Raw genomic sequence first — 22,303 nt, 5'->3', positions numbered from 1 at the left:
TATATAGATTTAACAGGCAATAATTAGTTCACTGATGTAATTTTATATTTAGGTTTTATATAAAAATAGCTGTAGTGAGGTAACACAGAGAACTATCTGAAAGAATCTGATCCAATCATCACAGTCAATTTTGTTTTAACTAGTACAGCTTCAAAACCCTTTTCAATCTATTTGATCTTAATTTCAGATACCTTTCTAAATGAGATCCCATTGTACTATGTATTAAATGACATTTTGAAAATCCTTTAGTGCTCAGAACTAACCTCAGCACATAGTGTACCATGCAGACAATCATGAACGCTTCAGAATGGAAGAGACCTCTGAAAGTCTCCAAGTCAAACACTCTGCTCAAAGCAGGGATGCGAGGAAAGCTAAATCCAGTTGCTCAGGGATGTTTGCAGTCACTTTTCACCCTTCCGCAACTCTTCATACCCAATGTGCTTCATCCCCCTAGTGACTGCAGCCCTCTGCTGAACTCTGCGGCTCAGCCAGTCTCACTTGTCCTGAGGACCTTTTTTTTATTTTTGATTTTTTGCATATTCTGAGGACTGAAGAACGTTTTTGCTTTGCGAGAGGATATGCCACAAAACTTTTTCAATGCAAGCAGCATCTCATTTCTTTTTTATCTAGATTTGTGTTGATTGACCTTTAGTGATAGACTAGAAGATTGAAAAATAACTTTTCAGCTTGACTGTGATTACTGTTGCTTAAAATCTTTTAATATGATTTTTAACTATATTTTCTTTCATTTCTATACCATCAGGGCTTTTTATCCATGTACCAGGGGATCTACAGCTTTCATCTGTCATTTCAAGGTTTTTTAACAATAGTAGGGAATAATTCTACAACTTCTGTTATTTAGTGAAAATGTTTTCTGAGGTGAAGTTGAAGTTTTGAACACCAAATAAAAGTGTGCAGTCAGTGAGTAGTATTAGTTTTTTTGATGGAGAAGCCTTTGAAAGAGGAAAAGAACATCCCAGCTGCAGTGGGAACATAAAAATTTTATGTCTTATGTGTTGAGAACTTAAAGAGAAAGGTCAAAAATCTAGAATAAAGATCTTTTGCCATTTAATTTTTATGGGGTTTCATCACTATAAACAAACTGATTTGGCTTTTATGATCAAATTAGTAAGCGTGTGAAATAAGTGCTTCTTTGGTCATCTTTGCAAATCTTTGTCAACTGTGCAAGTCTTAACCCTATAAATCTTTTAGTTTCTGTGTCAGATTCTACCACAGTCACAATGGCTTGAGATTTTGAGAAAAGATGAAGTACAGCATATGTCTTTAGAATTATTCTGCTCTCTCTGTCAAGGGACTCAGCCTTGGCAGGAAGATGCTATGGGATACATAAATCAGGAAAGTAACCTGTATGTCTCCTGATTTGGTATGCTAGAATACAGCTGTCTCTGTGGTAATATGTTCTTTAATGCTTCATTGAACCTGTTCTTAGAGAAATGAAAATGCATGTGCTTGAAACACTTCTGTAGTTGGCTGGTTGATCAAAATACATTTTTCTTAGCATCTTTTTTTCTTGCTCTTTTCATCATTATCCATTACTTAAAATTATTCTGAGAAGAATGTCTGAAGCTTTCTTCCTAAATTTATTTGAATATGCTTGTATAATCTACACAGAGCAGTGCCTTTTTGGACATGTGATAAAAAATTAATAGGACTTCAAATTTTTTAACAGTTGGATCCAGCTGCTGGATATCTTTCTGTATTAAAATCACTTAAAATCTCTTTTCAGTTCTGTTCAGAAGGCAAATTATCTATGGAGGGTAGATAAAGTAAAACTGGCAGATCTAGTATTTCTTGATGAAATGTGCGCATATTAAAATATGCAGTTCTCAGAGACAACATATAAAACATACATAATCTATTATAATGAGATTCCAGAAAGTACCATTCACAAAGGCTGAAATGTTTGGAAGTGATATGAAGCTATGTGCAGTGCAAGCCTGGCTTCAGATGGAAGTCTGACTTCTGTGAAATTAGTGGGGGAGTTTTCTGTGCAGTCGAGGGCAAAATATATCTGTTACTATCACCACTATTTGTATTACAGCATGGGAATATTGTTCTTTAAAGAAAATAAAAATAGAGGTTTAACCCCATTTTACTGAATATCACAAATACACACTGAAAAATCACTGTAGTAGAGATATTTCCTCAACCTCTATTTTTCTGTCCAACACAATGTGATAAAAGGAAGGAGAGGGAAGAGTGTATTTATTAAGAATAGTTTGGAAGAGAAAGGCAGGCTGAATGATATTAACAGATTTTTTTGTTGCTATGCAGATAGTCTGACAGGACACTGAATTATTTTTGAATCCCTGTTTTCACAATATAAGAGGAGCACAGTTCCATATTTCTACATATTTAAAATTTTTGAGTAAAATAGAATGATGTTATCAAGAGTAATTATTTAACTCTGAATTGCTCTGTCCTTTTCAGAATTATGTTTTTTAATATTTGAAATTTGCATAAGTAGTATCCTGTTGTTGCCTCATAGTTATAAATATACTACTTATATTCTGTTAATTTTTCCTTCTTTTCTAAGTTGTATTTATGTCAAGACATGCTATGAACATACTATTTCACATGCAAATTAAACAGATTCCAAGACAGAATTATGTCAGACAGTCCAGCAGTAAGAGTTACGATCGTGAATAAACCAAAGATGTTCAACATTACAAATGAGAAATTTGCTAAATAAGGTGTATATATGTCATATTTCATCCCCATTAAATAGATATCAAAATGGATTTGGCCGTGAGATAATAAAATTTAAAATTTTCTCTTGAAATGTTTAATTTATTCTTTGCAAATGTTACTAGTTATTACTAGTGATGATATCTGAGGACCATAAAAAAAAAATGTAGGTATTAGCATGTTTGAAAGGCTGTATTTTAGGTTCTGGGTATTAAACCGAATTTGAATAGGAACTTGAATTTACTTACATATTGGTGGAGTTAGGCATCTTGGAGGTATGGCAGGTGGGAAGAGGCAGGACTGGCAATGAAGCTGATAACAGGTAAATGAAGGAAGATGCGCTTGAAATATGCCTTCTGTCTTCACTGGGGATGGCCTTCAGCTTGAAATCATTGTCAGTGTGTCTGGGCTTTAAAGCCCCAAACACCTGTATGAGCAACCTGTCTTCCATTTATGCACACCATTAAAAACCACCCTCTTAGAACTACAGATTTTAAGTGTGATTGACCAAAGCAGCAAGCTCTCTGCCTTTTTGGTTATTGTTCAATGGCCAGATTAAAATCTGGGAAATAAAAGAGATTCTTTGACTCCATGTTTATTTGTTGTCCTAAATAGTTTTCTATAAAATCTCATGGTTAAAAGTGGGCTTAAATTTTGCTGCACCATAAACCAAGCTCACTATTGCCTCCAGGATAGCCATGCTGTTAAAGTTTTTTTTGGCATTATAATTCAGAAATATCTTAATAGGCAGTGTGTTTCAGAGGATAGGAGATGGTATGTGGAACTTTATCTTCCATTGCCATTTATTTAATTTCACTTGACGACTAAAATAAATGGTGAAAATTTCTTCTTGGGTATGCAATATCATGAGATATTCTGTAGCTCTTACATTTGGGTAATTTGGACATGCTCTCTGTGTATAGATACAGGTTATATCTATCTTATTTATGTTTTTCAGAAGCCATTTATTTTCTTAATAATATTAGTTATAAAAAATACTAAGAATAGATTTCTTATAAATTTGTCTTCCCTTTTCTTTGTAATATAGTTGTGGAAAGTTCAAGGTGCAGGGTTTGGAAGGGAAGGGCTTGAGTATTGTTTTTCTCATTTTAGAAATTATTTCTTGTCTCATATATGTCCATGGATTTCCTGTTGTTGTAGCTAATCTGGCTTTCAAGTCTTTTTTAAGGTAGGAATGAAGACATTTGTAGCATTATGAAGAAAAACATACATGTGAAATCTACAAAGAGAATATACATTACATTTTGTAGACCTTGACATCCCTACTTGAATACAAATTAGGGTTGAATAAGACAGAGTACACAGTTTTATTTGAGTTTCTGAATGTGCCAGTGAAGCAGTAACTGTCCTCATTGTAGGTAAGTACTAGCTGTACTGTTCAGGTAGCTAGGTTCTCAGTGGATACATTGTCAGAAGCTCAAAATTGCTAGCATCAATTCTTGTCAAGGTTTTGGCACAATATTGCTGGTGTTTTCTGTGAATACATCTTGTGATTTGAAATGCTACTTAACTTTTAATTGACAACATGTAATTAATACAGGAGAATCTTATCTGCTGTCTTTATTGTATCAGCATTACAACCAGAAGAAAAATCACTTATTTCATAGTACACCCATCATTCCCTATTCTCCCTCCAATCTTTTCAGCTGTGTACTTGCTTGTGAGGTGCTGCTGTTGCAAAAGTCAACAATTATTTGTGCTTTCAAAACATAACTGCAAAATGTAATCAGAGAAATAAGTAGAACAGCAATTACTGTGGGAGCTGTGTAACTGACAGCACTTGACAGAGGAGGAAAAGAAACATATCAAAACAAACAAACAAAAGAATTGATGCATGTGCCACAAGATGTCAGTGGCCACAGTCTGCATTGACTAAAATGCCTTTTATCATTCTTAAACATACTCCTACTATAAGCAATCAATATCGGGGGGGGGGATGCCTCTTTTTGAAAAAAAAAAATATGTAAGCTTGATTACCTGCATCAACACTATTTTTAGAAATAATTCATCAAGGTTGTACTTAAATAGATACCTCGATGTCTGTAATAATGCATTTTGAGCCTCTCCTCCCCACTGCAGTAAATCTTGCTGTAGTTAGAAGTAAATTTTTCAGAAATGAGGTCCCTTTTTCTCTATAATGTTTTCAGGGTCAAAAGCATGCCAAGAATCATTCTGTAGCATCCCCTTTTTATACCCGTTTTGCTTTTCCCTAAGCTTTCATCTAAGCATAATCTGTGTAGTGCTAATGAGATAAACCTCTTTCCTCTTAGCTGTTCCAGAAGACGCTTTTCTCTTTCAGAACTTGGAAAAAACGTTAATATACCAAAGCAAACAAAGCAAAAACTAGGCATGTTAATATGTCCTCAAATTCATACAAAGCTTCTAATATCTCTTAATAATAATCAGAAAGTCCCTGTGCAACACAAGCATATTTTTTGCAGATCTAACTGGAGAGAGATATGCAGTTTGCTGACTATTTAAACTGCTGAAAGTTATGATCCTTGTTATTGAATTTATTTTCATTATTTCAGTCCAGTTATCTATTTTAGCATGCATCATTGCTCCAAAGGTTCAAGTAATGCCACAACTTCACACAGGAGTGCAAAATGAGCTTTCTGTATAGTCTCAAATAGAGCATGGTGATACCAAAACTGCTACAGCTGTTTTCAAAGTAATTGTATAATTGCTGTAGATAAAATCTAATGTTCATGTTTCAGCTTGTTCTCTCCATTGTAACTTCAAAACTACTTCTCAGTATTAGGTGTGGGTTTCTTTTGTTTTGTTTTGTTTGCTTTTCCTGTTTGAAGGAAAAGAACTTCTGTAGCTAACCTTTTATTTAACCAAACTGGTTGTGTTGCTCTTCAGAGAAATATCCTTGTATCCTCTCAGAATTATCTTTCCTTTTCCTAGAATTTCTGAAGCCTTTATACCAATAACTCTTATATTAGAATTTTGTTCCATCTGAAGAAAATCATGCAATGGGTAAGCTGAATGGATATTCAGCAGCAGTATGTCCCTTCTAATTAAAGCCTCCTTCAGGAATGTTCTTTTTTTTACACACTAAATCAAGTAGTTCATCTTCATCACATTGCAACTGCTTTTCTCTTTGCTGGTTGTTGTTGGTGGTGTTTTTGTACAACACATACAAAAACAAACTTAATTTGCATAATTATACAATTTTAATTCCTCCCACCCCCTGATTCTAAGCATATCTACCTTGTCCTCATTTTTTTCCATATAATACACAAGGTGAAACATGATTCTGTTTACTTTATTGATTGTCTTATAGACACCACTTTTTCTTAAGTTGTTGTTGTTCATGATAAAGGGTACAAGAAATTCATAAGTTCTTAAGTTCAGTCAAGCTCCATCTGGCTTGAAATTTTTGCTTAGCAGTACTTAAACCAAAATATGAAGCCATGAATATGTGATCTGTCGAAGACTTTTGCAGAAGCTTTCTTTTAACAGCAAGGTCTCCAGAACAGAGCAATTTTCAGTTGTGTTTATAGAATATGTGATGATGGCTTGGAAGTTTAGTAATACTGTGTATAGCATGGAATGAGTAAGTTGCCTTTCCATTGATACTAGGTTAACCAGAAACTATGGCCTGAAAATCTTAAAATTGACTGAAACACAAGAAGTGGAATTAAGTGATAACACAGAAGTTGAAATCACAAATCCTAAAACTGCCAGTGGTTTCCTCTGTGACCATTGTGAAAGGATTAACTTTCCTAATGTTAAACAACTTTCCTGTTCTATTACAAGGTGCACAAGGTCAGTTATTGCAAGAGGCAGCATTTACTAGCAAAGTAGATACCAATTTAAAAAAAAAAAAAAGTTAAAAAGACTTTTTTTAAAACTTTCTCAGTTAAAAAGAAAAAAAAAGTAGCAGAGTACTCATTGTATTTCACCTGTTTCTTAGCATAGGTCTTGCTCCACCCTTTTACTTATTGTCCATTTGTTCTCAGAAGCTGTGAGAAAGGAAAACCGTGGCTTTTCCCATCTGGAAATGTGGTTTCCCAACCGGAATGTTGCTGGAGGGCAGAGGGGACTATTTTTCACTGGATGGTGTTCGGAAAAGATGACATTTTGGTTCCCAGAAAAGGATGGAGGTAACAAGGTTGCTTGGAGATGTTGGGAGCTACCTTGTAAGTTTTAGGAGGGAGTGGGTGTTTTTTCATTGAGACAGGGAATGAGGAGAAGGTCTTTGAAAAGAGATGAATAGGTTAGGCTTTGAAAGAGAGAAATACAGATCACTGAAGCTTAGTTCATTGTGCGACTATGTCTCATCTTCCATCCATCATTATCCCCTGAAATTCCATGACCTTCCAGGACTCCTAAAACATGGATTATCACTGAGCCTTCTACTTGCTCCCTATCCTAACTGTTTGCATTCTGTAGTGGCCTTCGAATTTTGCATAGAATGTTGAGGTTCCCTAAGCCCATGTTACAAAACTGATGGCAATATTATTTTGAAGGGAATATCCTGTCATTCATTTTCAATCTCTATTTCTTGTGGATCCCAGAAAAAAAAAATAAATAAATGAATAGAATTTGCTATAATTGCTATAACTAAAACTAACCAAATAATGTGTGCATTTTCTGACTCCACACAAGACTCTCACAATTTGTTGACTAATAAGAGCAAAAGTGTAATATCACTGCTGAAAAAAATCATCTGTTCTCTTACAGTAATTTTAGCTTCCTTTTTCCACTTACAGAGTAGTAGGTTCACCAAAACCTTCACCAGAGTTCCAATTCTCCAGAGTGCAAATGAATGCATTAGTATTTGCCATTGCTATGGTGTTATTTAATTTCAGATTTTATTTCTGAAATGGTGAACTCCAATTTCAGCTTCATGAAGAATGAAGTTGATACACAGTTACATTCACTAGATGACCGCCAGTATGATCCCCACTTCTTTTCCAGCTCTACTTCTCATGCCTGCCATGAACACAATAAAAAAACCTAAGAAGCCCAAACCTATAAAGAATAAAAAGAAATGTATTGGCTATTTTTGACTTTCAGAAGGCACAGCTGAAAGGTGAGAGAAGAAAGTGGTATGGCTTTGATGCAGATAAAGTACTTAAAGGGGTACTAAATTATATACATATCTTTTTTTCATAATACAGAGATTCACAGTAAGCATAGCAAGTATCATTAATTCTCCATGTGAAAAGTCAGTCTAAACTGTAAAGACAACTTTCAATGGGGAAAGCAAATTCACTGCAAATCAGGGTAGAGGCACGCTGCTGTATCACCATGCAGCTGCCCATTCTGTACCTTTTTTTTGAAGAAGAAGAAGAAAATCCATATGCTTGTTTACCAGATTTTTTTCTAAACCATGAAAGTTACTGTAAATGAGTATGAAGATGATAACGCAGAAATCAAATGTTCTAAAATGGCAGTTCTTAGGCAATTTAAGCTGTTCCTTTAGAGAAAAGAATGACAGAATTCTCACTGTGATTATGGAAGCATTCTAGACAACTTTTGATTGTTCTTATTTTAGAATCGTATTTCAAACGTTGATTTATGTCTTAAACTCTGCTGCCTCTAGGAAGACCAATTTATAGGATTAAGTTCTCCTGGCTTGGGAAGCTTTGGTGCAGCTGTTTTCATAGTTGATTATTGTGGATTGTTCAACCCTTTTTTGGAATAGTTTTAAACTGATATATGCGGTTTTTGATTTGGTCTGGATTAATTTCCTGTGTATTGGAACCAGAAGGGATGATTTCATAGCGTATGGATTGATCACTTTTATCTTTCTGTGATATTTTAAAGTTAAATCTTTAAAAGTGTCTGCCAGCAGTTTTTATACATATCCCTTCCCATAGAACAGAAAGGAATTCAAACTACTCTTCTATCATTTGGCTTTCTGGATGTTCTGTATTAGTTCTCTGCAGGACTCTCTTTCTACTCCAAAACTTTGGTTTTACTATAGAGGTTAAAGAGATAATACGATTTAATTATTAACTGTGAAAAAGCATATATTATTTTGAGAGGAAATTGAATGGCAACCTGCATGAAGTAATGATAATCCCATGGTAATTTTTATTAAAATTCTGCTATGTTCGTATGAATAGCTTATATCTTGTCATATGCATCTGAGATGAATATCAAAACTACCTCAATATAAATCCCAACAGGTGTCTCTAATAGACTGGAGGGACATGAGATTACATTGAAATAATGTAAGAGAAGGCTAAGTTCTTGCTCTCTAGGTTACCAGATAATTCTGGCCTTGAGGGTTTGTAGTTCCTTTAAGAACTAGATTGTCATGGTAATGATGTAATTTAGTAAGAGCTGTGAAGGAAGAGAGCACTCACCTCAGTGCTCTTCTCCAGGCAGCAAGGTGGTTCTGTGGGTTGTGGTCAGTGGGCTGCTGCTAGCTGGAGCAGATTTTATGCTGGGGGAAAGATGCTGACTTTAGTATGGTTGAGGGAGTGAGTAATTAAAGAGTGCTACTTCCATGCTTCAGGTTGGTTGTTTTACCGTTTCTTATGCTGTAGTGCAAAAATCTTATATGAGGTCAAAGTACTGTGAATGCTCTGTTTTTATTTCTGATTTCTGTTGTGAGCAGCAATGAAATTTCTGATAACTTAATTACTGGTATTATGTAAATGTGTGGAAAATTATAGCATTTGATGTTTGAAATGGGGTGTCAGCAGTGAAAATGTTTACAACATTTGATACATTTTTAGCTTTTTTTTTTTTCAAACAAGTGAGAATAACACATCTATCATGATATTTTTCCACACATTTATATTTTGAATTTCTAGTGAAAATCAAATTCAACTGAATCAATTTTATCTAATCAGAGCAACCTAGATGACCAGCGTTTAGTGCTACTACAATGTCTTTGACGTTGATTTTGTTTAAACTTTTAAATCTCCATTAATACAATGAAGAAAAGGGGGGTGGGGGGGGGGGGGAGAAAAGCCAGCAAAAGGTAGAGACAATCATCACCACCTAAGTATCTCGAACACAGCGATCACTGTGTAAGAGGTAAGATACATCCAGTATTGGTAGCTTGGTGCAGAAAAATGTACAACACGACCTTGTGTTGATGGTTTGAGTTGCTGTTGGTTTGAGGCACTGCAAAAGCAGTGGGCAGCTTGGGCAGCCAAGCACACCAGTGTTAATTCTGTGTCTGACAAAAGGTAGTCTAAGCTATTGTGTCACTGCTTCTTTGGAAACTTCTTCAGGGTAATTGACGTTGACAGGAGAGTAACAGTATCTTAGGAGATAGTGAGAACTGTGAAGTCAATTAGAGGTGCAGATGTTTAACTGATATACTACGCTGTGTTGTCCTTTGTGTTGATTTCACAGCATTGTTAAGAATGCAGTAATGCAAGCTTATGCAGAAACTTCGTCTTGGTTAGGGGTTTTATTAAGATGAGGCTCATACAAGTGTTTGATGTGAAAGAGGCAGTAGCATACAAGAAAGGTGGGATTGATGCCTTACAAGCACATTAGTTTTGGTGGGACAAGTTTGTGCTACCAGGATAGTGCATTTGTGTAGGACAAAGCAGATAAAGGACCTACCTGTCTGCCTCTAGAGAGGGATGTGTAGTTGTGATGACTTCACTACGTTGTGGTTTTAGTTATTCTTTTTTTGGTGTGTAACAGCTAACTGTGTCTGAAAAATCAGAGCACGTGAGCTTGGCCTGAGATTAGCTTTTCCATCACAGTATTGCAAATGAAATGTGTTAGAATGAGCTGTAAAGTTATCTAAGGCTTATAGAATTCAATGTGAAACCTGGAAGGTAAGGAGTAGTAAATGGAAATAGTTGCAGTATATCTGGGTGTTAAAAACAAAGACAGCATCTGTTTGTGTTAATGAATATATCACAGTCATTTCTGATTTCACTGGGAAAGTAATGAATATTAAGGTTTTCATGTTGAAGAACATTTGCATTGCACCCTGGAACATATGCTTCTACATAAAAGTAAATAGGCTGACAGTGTAACAGGGATTCAGTACTGTGGCTCAGTGTTAAACATAGTATTTTTTCAGAGCTGTCAGAAAAGCAACGTAATCATCAGGGTGCAGAACTATTGAAATAATCGAACTATTTTGTGGCTATTTTAATTAAATTTCAGCCTAGAAGGAATTTCAATACACCTTTATGGAGTAACTCAGTGAACTTCAATTTTTTCACAATTCCAAAATTGGGAGTCATGAAGTAGTAATGTACAGAGTTGTATCTCACAGTGTCTAAAATTCTTACTTGCAGGTGGATTTTCTTTTGTGAGATGTAGGGTACCTGCACTGTTTTTAAATAGAATAAAATACTTTTTTGGTAACATAAGCATGAAAGCAAGTTTTTAATGTACTGAACTGCTATTGACAGCCTTTTTGATAGTACAAACTTGTTTTAGCTAGCAGATTTGTTAGTTCTGTAGTGTTGACGTTATTCAACAAAAATAGATGCAGATGGACAATTACATGAAGTATACTCAGGGGAATTCTCATCTCTGCTTTATGAAGAAAGAAACTTTCATCTGGGAGAACTACTCCTGTGCCCTAAGATATATCCTTCTAAGATGCTCCTTCAGGAAATATATCCTAAGATAAGTGGGATTTGAATGTATATTAAATAAAAGGAGTCAAGCACATGATTAATCACATGATTTGTGGTTAAAATAAACCATAACCTAACAGAAATGCTCATGCAATCTGGTTTAGTCAATTGCCTGCCTTCACTCATCAGCGGATGCACGTGAAGAGCTCTCTGCCATACAAGACTGCCTGTTTATCTCTATTCATCTCTGCCCTTTATCTCTTGGTGGTAGCAAAGCCTCTTGATTCCTTACAGACCTTACCAGACTTACCTCAGTGCTTTAAAGTTATACACTAAGCTTTCACCAAAAAAAAAAAAAGCATTAATTATTTGTGGCAGTCAGAGCAATGAGACATTAAGTAAAAAAAAAAAAAAAATCACAGCAAACTACTCTTTAGAAAAATAGATTCTAAAGATGGAATGCAGAGATAATCTGACTTCAACTTATTAAGTATGTCTTGTAAGCAATAAATCAAATCACTTTGCTGTATAATACAATTACTGCTGTAATTTGTAGTCATTACAATTTGTGCTGAGGTATAACGGGAGACTTGATTTTATGCAGGGTATTGACAGAGAAAGCCCTAGCAACTTTAGCATGGGGACATACTTTGGACCTATTGCCACTTAATTTGCAGATGATTACCTCAGTAGACCTGATAGCTTGTTGTGTCCACCTGTTACAGGGTCACTTATGTCGGGATCGTGCACATAAAGAGGATTAAAATAGTCCACTGTTAGAAACATACAACCTGGTGCATCATTTCCCCTTCCATTAGGCTCTGCTGTATCAGTGCACTCTGTCTGGTTTGTATTTTTTCTAGCAGGTTGTCTGAAGACAGTAAGTGACTTTTCTACATGCAGTGAATTATTTCAATTAACAACTTAATAATTTGGCATAGTCTTCTGAATTTGATTACTGTTTACTAAATTAATTGTGATTTGACAGAAATAGATTTTTAACTGTCAGGTTTCACATCTAAGACTGAGCATAAAATTTACTGTCACAAGTTAAGATAAAAAGAGATGTTTTTGCAGGGAAGCGAGGCTTGCCCTGTCCTCCAGGTTCTTTATTACTTCCCTACTAGCTGACATCAGCCATATAATAAAATACAATGGATGTCATAATACAATTGAGGATTCCTTTTCTGATTAAATCCTGTGCTTAATCTGCATCCTGAAAATTATTTATGGCTGTTCGTTCCCCCCTCCCACTGCCCTTTGGTGTCCCTCCTCATGTTAGCTCAATGATATTTTAAGAATGAATCGTTTTCCACTTTTCTGCTCCTTCACAAGTAGTAGTGATATTTTTCCATATCTAGTGCCTTTTCTTTTAATTTAAGGGAAGGGATAGTAAGAGAGACATTGAGGAAAAAAAAATAGGTCTTCAGTTCAGTTGGAAGGGACCTACAAAGTAAAGCTAACAGACTATATGGTCACTTTTTCCCTGCCAAGGAAGTAGAACCATCTTGGATTCTCCTCTATTTATTTTTTTATGATTAGACTGAATTTCACAGCTTTGTTCCTACTTAATATTTCCACTGTCCCTATGGCACCTCTTTGTTCTATTTCTTCTTGAGACAAACGCAAAATCTGTTCTGACACTTGTTTGTTATTGTTTTGGTTATTTTAGTGCTCAACTGGTCCTCCAACAGGAGTTTGTATTGGGAGGTATTCCTGGAAGTTTTAGAAGTGAGATTTTCTTTCCATCTGAACTGCCTACCATGAAATGTAACTGTGTTATTTTTATAAACTTAGACTGGCAAAGCAGAGTAAAAATCCAGTTGAGATTACATAGCTATAATTGCATATCTATTACGTATCTATAATCAGCCCTAAAGACAAAGTTAGCTTAGAATACGTTAAAAATCATAAACCTTACAAAAGGAGGATCTGATATGAATTAGCTGGTGTGTGATCGAAGTTGGCATTGCTGCATAACTGAAAGAGTGACTGCTTATCACCTCAAAGACATTATGCAAACAGAATTTCTTGGCTGACAGCAGGCATATCAGCCAGCAGTTACAAAAATACACTACACAGACTTTTCAATTACCACGAACTAGGCAGGGCCATGAACATTCTGTCTTGAAAGAATTCTAAGCACAGTCCATTTTGTTATAATGGCAGAGTATTCCATCTCCATCCTGTCAGTGCAGTGCAGAGATGATGCTGTTGGGCAAGCACTGGAAGAGGTGGTGGTGTGGGGAAAAGCGTGATGGCAAAATCACAGTACAATACTGACATGCAAAGTAGGACCATTTGCTTTTGCCATCAGCAGTGTTCATAGACCTGTTGCCTCCCTGCTGAAACCGAATCCTATTGTTAACATTCTTACAAACAAGGATGGACAGTGATTTCAGTACATTTGTCATTTTCTAGTTCAAGTAGTTGCTCTAGTCTTGTCACATCACAAGGTTGAGATTGAAGTGTAATGTAGGATTTCCAAATGAAGGGTGGATCATTTGCCAAAAGGTCAGGTAGGGGTTTCTCAGAAACTTTGTCTCTATTTCCTTCTCTTTCTAGTTGGTGTTTGCAGAGAGAAAAGCTGTGGAGGAATCTTGCAGAGATAATTGTGTGAGTTAAAAAAGGTTATCAGCTGCAGCTCATTGTCACTGTCCTGTTTTTAAAGATTAACACTGTCATGCACCAGCAATCTGCTGATGAAACAGTTGATGCAAATGCTACCTTGTGTGTCTTAGGCAAAATCAGACAGAATGGTTTAAATAGTCACTTCTTCCCTAAACTGAATCAGTGAGCTTTGAACTGAAATGCTCTAAAGTAGGTCAGCAGGGATAGTAACCTCCTTTTACTGCTGTAGCTTAAGCCTAAACTTAAGATATGGTCAGTGGACTCTATCTGGCCAATCCTTACGACATCCACAATGCCCAGCTAAGGATCTCCAAGTGAAATACTCTCTTGGCTTCTCTGATAGGCTGCAGCATGTGTGATTGTGCTTGTTTGAAGTCAAATACTCAGTTCACTTGAAATTGCAAGGATAAATGAATTATATTGGCTACATGCAGAGTTTTATCATGTATTCTTTTCTGATGTATTTTCTCTTAACAATTTAAAAGGATACTTTCCTCATTTGGCATGATGCATTTAAAATATATTACATCTCAGGAATTCTAGTTCTCTTGTTGCCAATTTGACCTTCATGTAAATACAAATAAATCCTGTTGTGTATTGCATGGATTAGTCCTTAAAGGATATATAACTTCTCGTGTATCCTAAAGGAAAACTGGTAGCTCAGTTTTGCGTGAAGGTTAGTTACCTCCTGGGAGCTACATATCATTTACATAAAATCTTAATGTTTTAACTTTATTAGGCAATAAATCACCTAAATTTGACCACGTAAGATATGGAAGAACATTACTAACTGAGAGCTCTCACAAGAAATATTAGAGTAAGAAAATAAAGATAAAGATTTTATCAAAATGCTGCTCAAGAATATAAGGATCCTAGACAGTATTTGCCATGGCATTACGATTGCCATTTTGGTGATATTTGCATGCTTTACTGACTCCAGTGGGGGAATCATGGTACTATTTCTCTTAAGAAATAGAAATGAGATATGTGGATAAAGTAACTTGCACAGCATCCTCAGAATTTGGAGTTGTGTAAGCTGTTGAACCTATGTTGTCCAAGTGCTACGCTACTGTCCCTTTTCTTCCACTACTCCTTCTCATAATAGCTAGGACCTAATTTAATCAGCAAGTCTCTTTGTCCCCTTCTCTCTCGATGTATTCTAAAGAGATCCAGTGAACCCTTGACCTTGGTGTATTTGAGCTAAAAGTTCATAGAACTTCCTGAGTTGGAAGGGACCCATAAAGATCATTGAGTCCAGCTCCTGGCACCACACAGGTCAACCCAAAAATTCAGACCATGTGACTAAGAGCACAGTCCAAACGCTTCTTAAACTCTGACAGACTTGGTGCCATGACTACGTCCCTGGGGAGCCTGTTCCAGTGCACAACAATCCTCTCAGTGAAGAGATGTTTCTTCATATCCAGCATGAACCTCCCCTGTCGCACCTTGACACCATTTCCCTGGGGTCCCATCTCTGGTCACTAAAGAGAATAGATCGGTGCCTACCCCTCCACTCCCCCTTGTGAGGAAGCTGTAGGCCGCGATGAGGTCTCCCCTCAGCCTCCTCTTTTCCAGGTTGAAAAGCCAAGTGACCTCAGCCGTTCCTCGTACGTCTTCCCCTCTAGGCCCTTCACCATCTTTGTACTGTGAATTTGAATATAGTTCAACTTCTAGATTTTTTTAAAATACCTTTTCTGTTACTTTATGATTATAACTTTATTTCTAAGTATGACTTTTTATAAACAAGGACTATTACCTGTAAGTTGGAAAGGCCTATTTTTTTTTTTTGGTAAAATAATTGGCTGTACTTGTAAGATACTGTGAATACAATTCTTCAATGTAAGTTAAGACTTGCATATAAGTCCCCAGAAAGGGGAAGGAAGGCAGAAAGAAAACTTTGACCCAAGCAATAGTAGCTAGGAAACCTACATTCATGAGTCTGAGGGATTGGGGGGGAAATAAAAATAATTTTCTGATTAAGCAGACAATGCATGGAAAGACTCCTTATTGCAAATTTCTTATAATTGGCCCTTCTAAGTTAGTATGCCTTCATGCATACTAATAAATTTCAGATACTATCTCCTGAGTTACCAAATTATCTTGCACCTTATTAAAGAAAAAAAAAAATATGTATATATCAACAGCGACATTTTTTTGTTGTAGTTCTTTGCATATGACCTCTTTTTCAAACTACTTCTCTCAGGAAAAAAAAAATCTTTAAAAACGTTATCATAAGGCACTGCATCAAAACAGTTATTCTGTTCTTTTCCTCGATACAAACTTTATTCCCAGAATGCAGAATCCAAATTGCAGTGCTTCAGAAATTCTTTGGAAAAAATACAGGCAAATGTTACTATGATTACAGAGCTGCTCGCATTTGCTTCTCTTTTCCTGCCTAAGTAATGAGAGTGGAAAGGGATTTTTTTTATTCCAACAGTTTGTATGATGCTTTGAAGGGGAGACCCATCTCCACTGAAATTCTTCTAAAACATTTTTAAACTAATACATTTTGGGCCCTGGACTTTTCTGAAGTTGTTTATCCCTATTTTCTGAAAAACGGTTGATTAACCTAGGGTGGGGGGAGAATGTAGTCCAAAAAAGATGTAGTGAAATTGGGATTCAACAACCATCCTTCTTCAATCTAATGGTCTTCAGGTATAAAATATTCAGGTTGTTCTATTTATTGAATTACTTCAGTCTCAGGAGTATCTGGCACTGATTAAAATAATAATAATAAAATTAAAGCACAAGTTATTCTTACAGTTTCCTGAATGCAAGTGGAACAGATAAAGTAATGCTTTCCTTTTTTTTAAGTAAATGTTTTTTTGCTTGTTTGTTTTTCCCTAAAATAAACCTCTGAACCCAGAAAGCAGCCTCTGCTGCTTTACTTTTTGAGGATACTTGCATAGATACTTGGAGAGTAATTTCTAGTATGGCTGAATTTAAATGTTTGTGAAAACAGTTCTGATTTTCTTGTCAACAAAGCATCAGCAGCAGCTCTTCCTTGGGATGAAAATACATCTGGAAGCAGCCAGTGGCAGGGTAATGCAACTGAATTGTTCTCCTGAGGATAATAAGCAACCTCTTTTAAAGTAGCAATGATATGGCATAAATGTACTCTCTCAGGACAGAATAAATGACACATTTCCCTGAGGGTCATTATGATTCCACTGCAGAAAGCGTACTGTGAAAAGATAATGCAAATAAAAGATGTTTGTAACAGAAACACACAAGAGTTTGTGTTCGTTGTTTTTTATTTGTTTTTCTCCCCAAAAAAATCATTTGGGAATGAGAGGACACCTTGTTTTACAAAAGCTGAAGACCTAGAATATTTTACACAGCCCCATTAGGAAGAGATTTTTGTTTCTGGCTGCCATGATAGCATATGTTTTAGGTGGGGATGTCACTGTGGTTATTGTTAAGGTTTTCTGACACTTTTTTTTAATAATGTTGAATTTTTACTACCTCATAACTTTGCCAAGCAACTATGTGCAGTTTTCCTTTCTGAATGGCTTTTCTGGATTCATATATAGGTATATGTATTCATATTGCCTTTATTGTTTTATTTTGTTATTTCAGCCAAAGTAGTTGCAGAAGTCTCTGAGAGTTAACCTAAGGAAGTAGTATAGTGCTGGATTATTTTTTATGTTTTTTTTTTTTTTTTTTTTTTTTAACTTTGGATATTACTTTCCCCTCATCCTCTTGAACCTTTTTCTTTTTGGAAAAACTAGGCTTTGGTGCAGAAACTTAATTGGATGACCTTTAGCACTATTATGCCTTCCCTGCCCCTGTGAAAACCTGTCCACGTTTTTTAAATCACAAGACTAAGAATTCTGGCCAATTCTCAGAAAGGTGTGTTGCTGTTGTAGTCGATCCTTTCCCAACTCTTCTGCCTGAGCAGGCCCTGTATCATCTGTTCTCACACAGCATCTACATGTTCAGACTGTTAATGAACTACCTCTTCAGACTAACTGAGCATGCACCACCAGCTATGGCTTTGGAAAGTGAAAGGACTGGAAATTTGCCATCCTGAAGGGTAACAGGTGCCTCATGATGCTTGGAGCTTGAAGGAGCGGTGCAAAAAAGGGCACTTGGTTAGAACTGGGAGTTGGTGCTCTCATAATCCCTCCCTGACACAGTGGCAGGGGGTGGGGTGGGGGAACACAATGAAATGTACATAGGAATAGGGTAGGAACAATGTGAAAGGGATACAAGCCTAAAAAAAAAGGAATAGCTGGTGTAACCTTGGTCTGGGAACATTAGTTTTAAAGCTGAACAGCAAAAAAGGACAGGAAGCAGTGCCTGATGGAGAAACAAAGCTTGCTTAGATTTCATGGCCTTTGCTGACACAACAGAAGTGGTGACACTAGAGGGCTTTGTGTGATGTGTTAGAGATAGCTCAAGACTTTTCAGCACTGTAGAAAAAAACTTTTTTTTTTCTTTTTGCACTGGCAGACAACTGTGCTCTTGAGAAATGGGGTGGAATGGAGGAGAGTAACAGCAGAAATGTTGGAAATGGAAGCTAAATGTTGAAAATTCAAGAGGACTGCAGATATGAAGGTGAGTAAAAAGGGCTGAGAGGAGTCTGAAGTTTCAGGAGGGGAAGTGGGGGACCCAAGAGACTTTCAGACTGCCATTGTCAGAATAAAGATTAGGAAGGAGAGAATGAAGATCAGGAAGGAACACAGTAAAAAAAAAAAAATCTAGTTTAGGAAACAAAAATCTCAAAAGCACTGAAATGGATGTTGGAGCACTGATAAACCACTGCAGACTTAAATACTTTAATGAAGTGCAATATGTTTTAACCACTTTTCAATTTTTGTCCAAACACAGTATTTTTTTTTCTCCATACGATTTTCAAAACATTATGGAGGATGCTTTAAACAGTAGATGTTTCTCATTCTTGCTGCCATACCAGGTGACTCTCTGACAAAGAATTTGGACTCTATGTGCAGTATCGTAATGCAAGATTCACATGTTAAAGCATCTAAATAACTTAAGTGCTTATAGCTTTTTTGAAAGAGATAACGCACACAAGTTTAATTTTTGTATTTCTGTGAAATTTATCTTCAAATATTTGATTAAATTTTTGAGAGGTGTCGATTTCAGAAATGAAACAGATTTAATTAAAACTGACCATATCTAAAGAAATAAGTGGAGAGTTGTTTCAGATAAACATGGGATAGGTAAGGATTTTATGTATTTTTATATTTTACTGGAGAAAAAAAAAAAACGATTTTCCAAATAAATGCTAGTTCTTGAGTCCTCTACCCATTTATGCGTAAAAACATGAAACACACCGTGCTGTTCCCAGAATGATCTGGCTTCCTAAGCATCACTAAAAATTGTGACTGTCTAATGTAAGTTGCTGGAGAATGTTCAGTGTCTTAATTGGTCTCTACTGGTGTTATGCTCAAAAAACAGTTTCTTTAAGATAGCTAGCAGAACTTTTCTAAGAGAAATAGCAATCAATATTTAAGAGGAATTTATTAAAGGAAAATGTTATCTTCTTTGTCTAGCTCAGTTTACAGTCTTATGCATTCTTCAATGTTAGTCACATTTGTCTATAATTGTATTTCCTTTGTTGATTTCTAAAACTGAATTCAATATAAGATGAAAGTGAGTGACTGAAATGTACATGGAAATCATTTGCCGTTTCTAAAGATAGAGTTCCCACTTACCGCAATGCACAAACTTCTTAGTATTGTAAGAGTAGTGCCTGCTCCCTTACTGCTTTGTGTTGGACAGTTACAGAGAGGTAAAGAAAGTACATCTTAATACCTTAAAAAATTAAAAGTAATGACTGCATTTAAGACTTCACAGCTCTATAACGCTAATAGATATCTTATTAAGAACATGCTACCGCTGTCCAAACATGCAAGTTCATTAAGTACAAAGGATTTTCTGGGTGATTCTTTATCTCAAGTTATTTGTATCCGCAGGTACCTAAAAATTGAAATGGTAGGTTTTGGATGTGTGGAAATAAAGGCCGTGGGAGAAAGTACTGCAGTACTTTCCATGGCAGGTTTATTGTTTAAGAAATAGCTTTTCTTCTGAGTATTGATAAACAACACAATGCTTAAAATAATGCAAAGACAAAACTGCAGAATGTCTAAATTATTATTCAAAATCTTGCACTTCGAAGCTAAAAAAAAAAAATAAATCCTTCTGTCCTCTCCATACAGCTTTCTGAGGAACTGATTGCTGCAGCTGGGATGTGGGTTTGTAGCTGCACTGCATGGATGTGTGGGATTTGCAGGTGGGTGTAGGAACTTGCTTCAGGGCTTTTTTGCTATTTTTGAAACCATATATATTTCTTTTTTCTTCGTGCTGATAGGACTTTCAACTGTACATTTAGAGAAGGATTAAACATTTGGAGAAGACTGCTGAAAGGAGGGCAAGCTCACTGCCTGCACTTCAGTTATTTTTTCAGTCGTCACTGGACACTTATGTAAAGCTTCAACAATCTTTTTCTTGTTGTTGTTTTAATTAAACTTAAAGCAGTTCTGCTGCTCTCTATCTACTGCTTTCTCTGAAAGCAGATGAACTGACTGAATACAGTGTTCTTTTCTGGTACTGAATTATAATGCTTCATAACATGAGACCACTAACAGAGTACTTTAAATAATGTCAACCTAGTTTACAGGGAATCTAATTCAGATGGATACAGCTTAAATTTTACACAACACAGATAGTGGTTTTTATTTTTATTCTCTGTTGTAATGAAAATTTGTACCAACAGTTTTAAACTTTTAATCTAAGAAGGTTGTCAGTCTAAAGATTGGTCAAAAGTAGGACAAAAATAAATTTCTGACCCTTCAGCAAATCTAGATATCTAGTCCTGCAAAAACTGACCTGCAATTGAATATTTTTAGGAAATAAAGATAGAAGGTGGCAGGGAGATGACAGTTTATAAATTTTTCCTCCATGGAAGCAGAGCACATTAAAATTGCAAGTGATAAAGGTTCTTGTTTGTTTGTTTTTTGCCATGCAGTAGGAAACATTCTGAGTGACTCCAGCATTGTTTTTCTCTTGTCAACAAGATCATTTGAAGAAAAATAGTTATGTTTCTAAAATAATAGTCTCTCCTGTCAAAGAACTGCTGAATACTTGGTTCTGCTACAAGGATTTTTATGAGAGGAGCAAGAATAATTTAGAAACATCAAGAAAAAAGTGGCTATGCTTGGATGTTTAGAGAATCTACACTGTCTGTTTAGCTATAAATGTGCTGTGGCAGTCAGGAACACTTGCCAAACCGCACTGCAACCAAACTCCACTTTACTTTAAAAGGCTTTATTGTTCGTTGTTGTTGTTGTTTTTCTTTGTTTTGCCTTTTTTTTTTTTTGAGAGGAACTGACTCTGACTTAATTTATCATATGTCTTCTTCATAATCTGGGTATTCAAAAAATGAAGATGAGTCTCAAAGAAGAGCTTAGGCCATTAAAATCCTTTACAGCAATTCAGTTATACTGCTATGAAGTATACGCTTACATTTCCTTCATATTGTATTTGTGTATGGGCGGGTGTTCCATGGCATGTATAAAAGATGGAGAGAAAGAATGAAGAAGGAATAGAGGATTAAAAAACATTCTAAATTCACTTTAAAATACATTGTATCAAGTTATATTACTTATGGGCATTTTTCAAATCCTGAAACTAGGCATCCTACACCTTTTGATAGTGTTTGCCTAGAAACATGTATAGCTGTTAACTACTTGAGGTTTTGCACTGACAGAAAACATCAAAAATTCCTAATTGTTCATACCAATGCTAAAAACCTGCCTGAGTTTTAATACTAACTTTTTCCACAAACTTTTATAACTCAGTGTCAGCACAGGTTTTTCTAGTTATGTCTTGTTTTATATTCTAATTAGGTATAAAAATAGGAAAAAAAAAAAAGCTAATAATGCATGCTCCTGGATCTCCTTTTATAATGGCATTTACTTCTCTCTTCGTTGAAGGAATCTGTTATTATGGTCTCCTTGACACCTTGAAAGTATGCTCTTACAACTCTCTGCTAAATACACGGTATCTTGAATGTTTTTCAGTATCTGCATATGGTGTTTTTGTTGGTGGTGGTGTTGGCAGTGTTACCGTTAAATTGGCAATATCCTAAGACCTCTAAAAGTGTTCCCGATCAACAGTTTCTTTCTGATGGAAATACTATGACTTTTATATTATAAAAGTTGGTTGGTTTAATTTGTTGCTTCAATTTGTTGCTTCGTCTGCAAGATATCTTTTTTGTTTGTTTTTTTTTTAATGTAAGAATATCTTTTGTATCTCTTCTGCTAGAGGCAACAATACTGTTAACCAATATACATACAAAAGAGATTGCAGTTCTGTAATTCAAAAGCTAAGCATAGTGTAATTATGACGTATGAAGTAGATATTTATGTTTATCTGAGCACAAATGTATC

General features: G+C 35.7%; 1 long non-coding RNA gene across 1 annotated transcript; it reads left to right on the top strand.

Moving 5' to 3' along the window:
* Positions 1 to 8,955: 8,955 nt before the first annotated feature.
* LOC310881072 lies at positions 8,956 to 21,928 on the top strand. Its single transcript, XR_014572110.1, has 4 exons — positions 8,956 to 9,208; positions 18,342 to 18,446; positions 20,072 to 20,145; positions 20,224 to 21,928. It is a non-coding gene; the product is annotated as an uncharacterized lncRNA (long non-coding RNA).
* The last annotated feature ends 375 nt before the right edge of the window (positions 21,929 to 22,303 follow it).

Source organism: Anser anser (genome assembly GCF_964211835.1).
Source record: "Anser anser genome assembly, chromosome: 13".
Taxonomy (NCBI): Eukaryota; Metazoa; Chordata; class Aves; order Anseriformes; family Anatidae; genus Anser; species Anser anser.
Note: the sequence above shows the minus strand (reverse complement) of the source record. Positions and strands in the feature narration are given on the sequence as shown.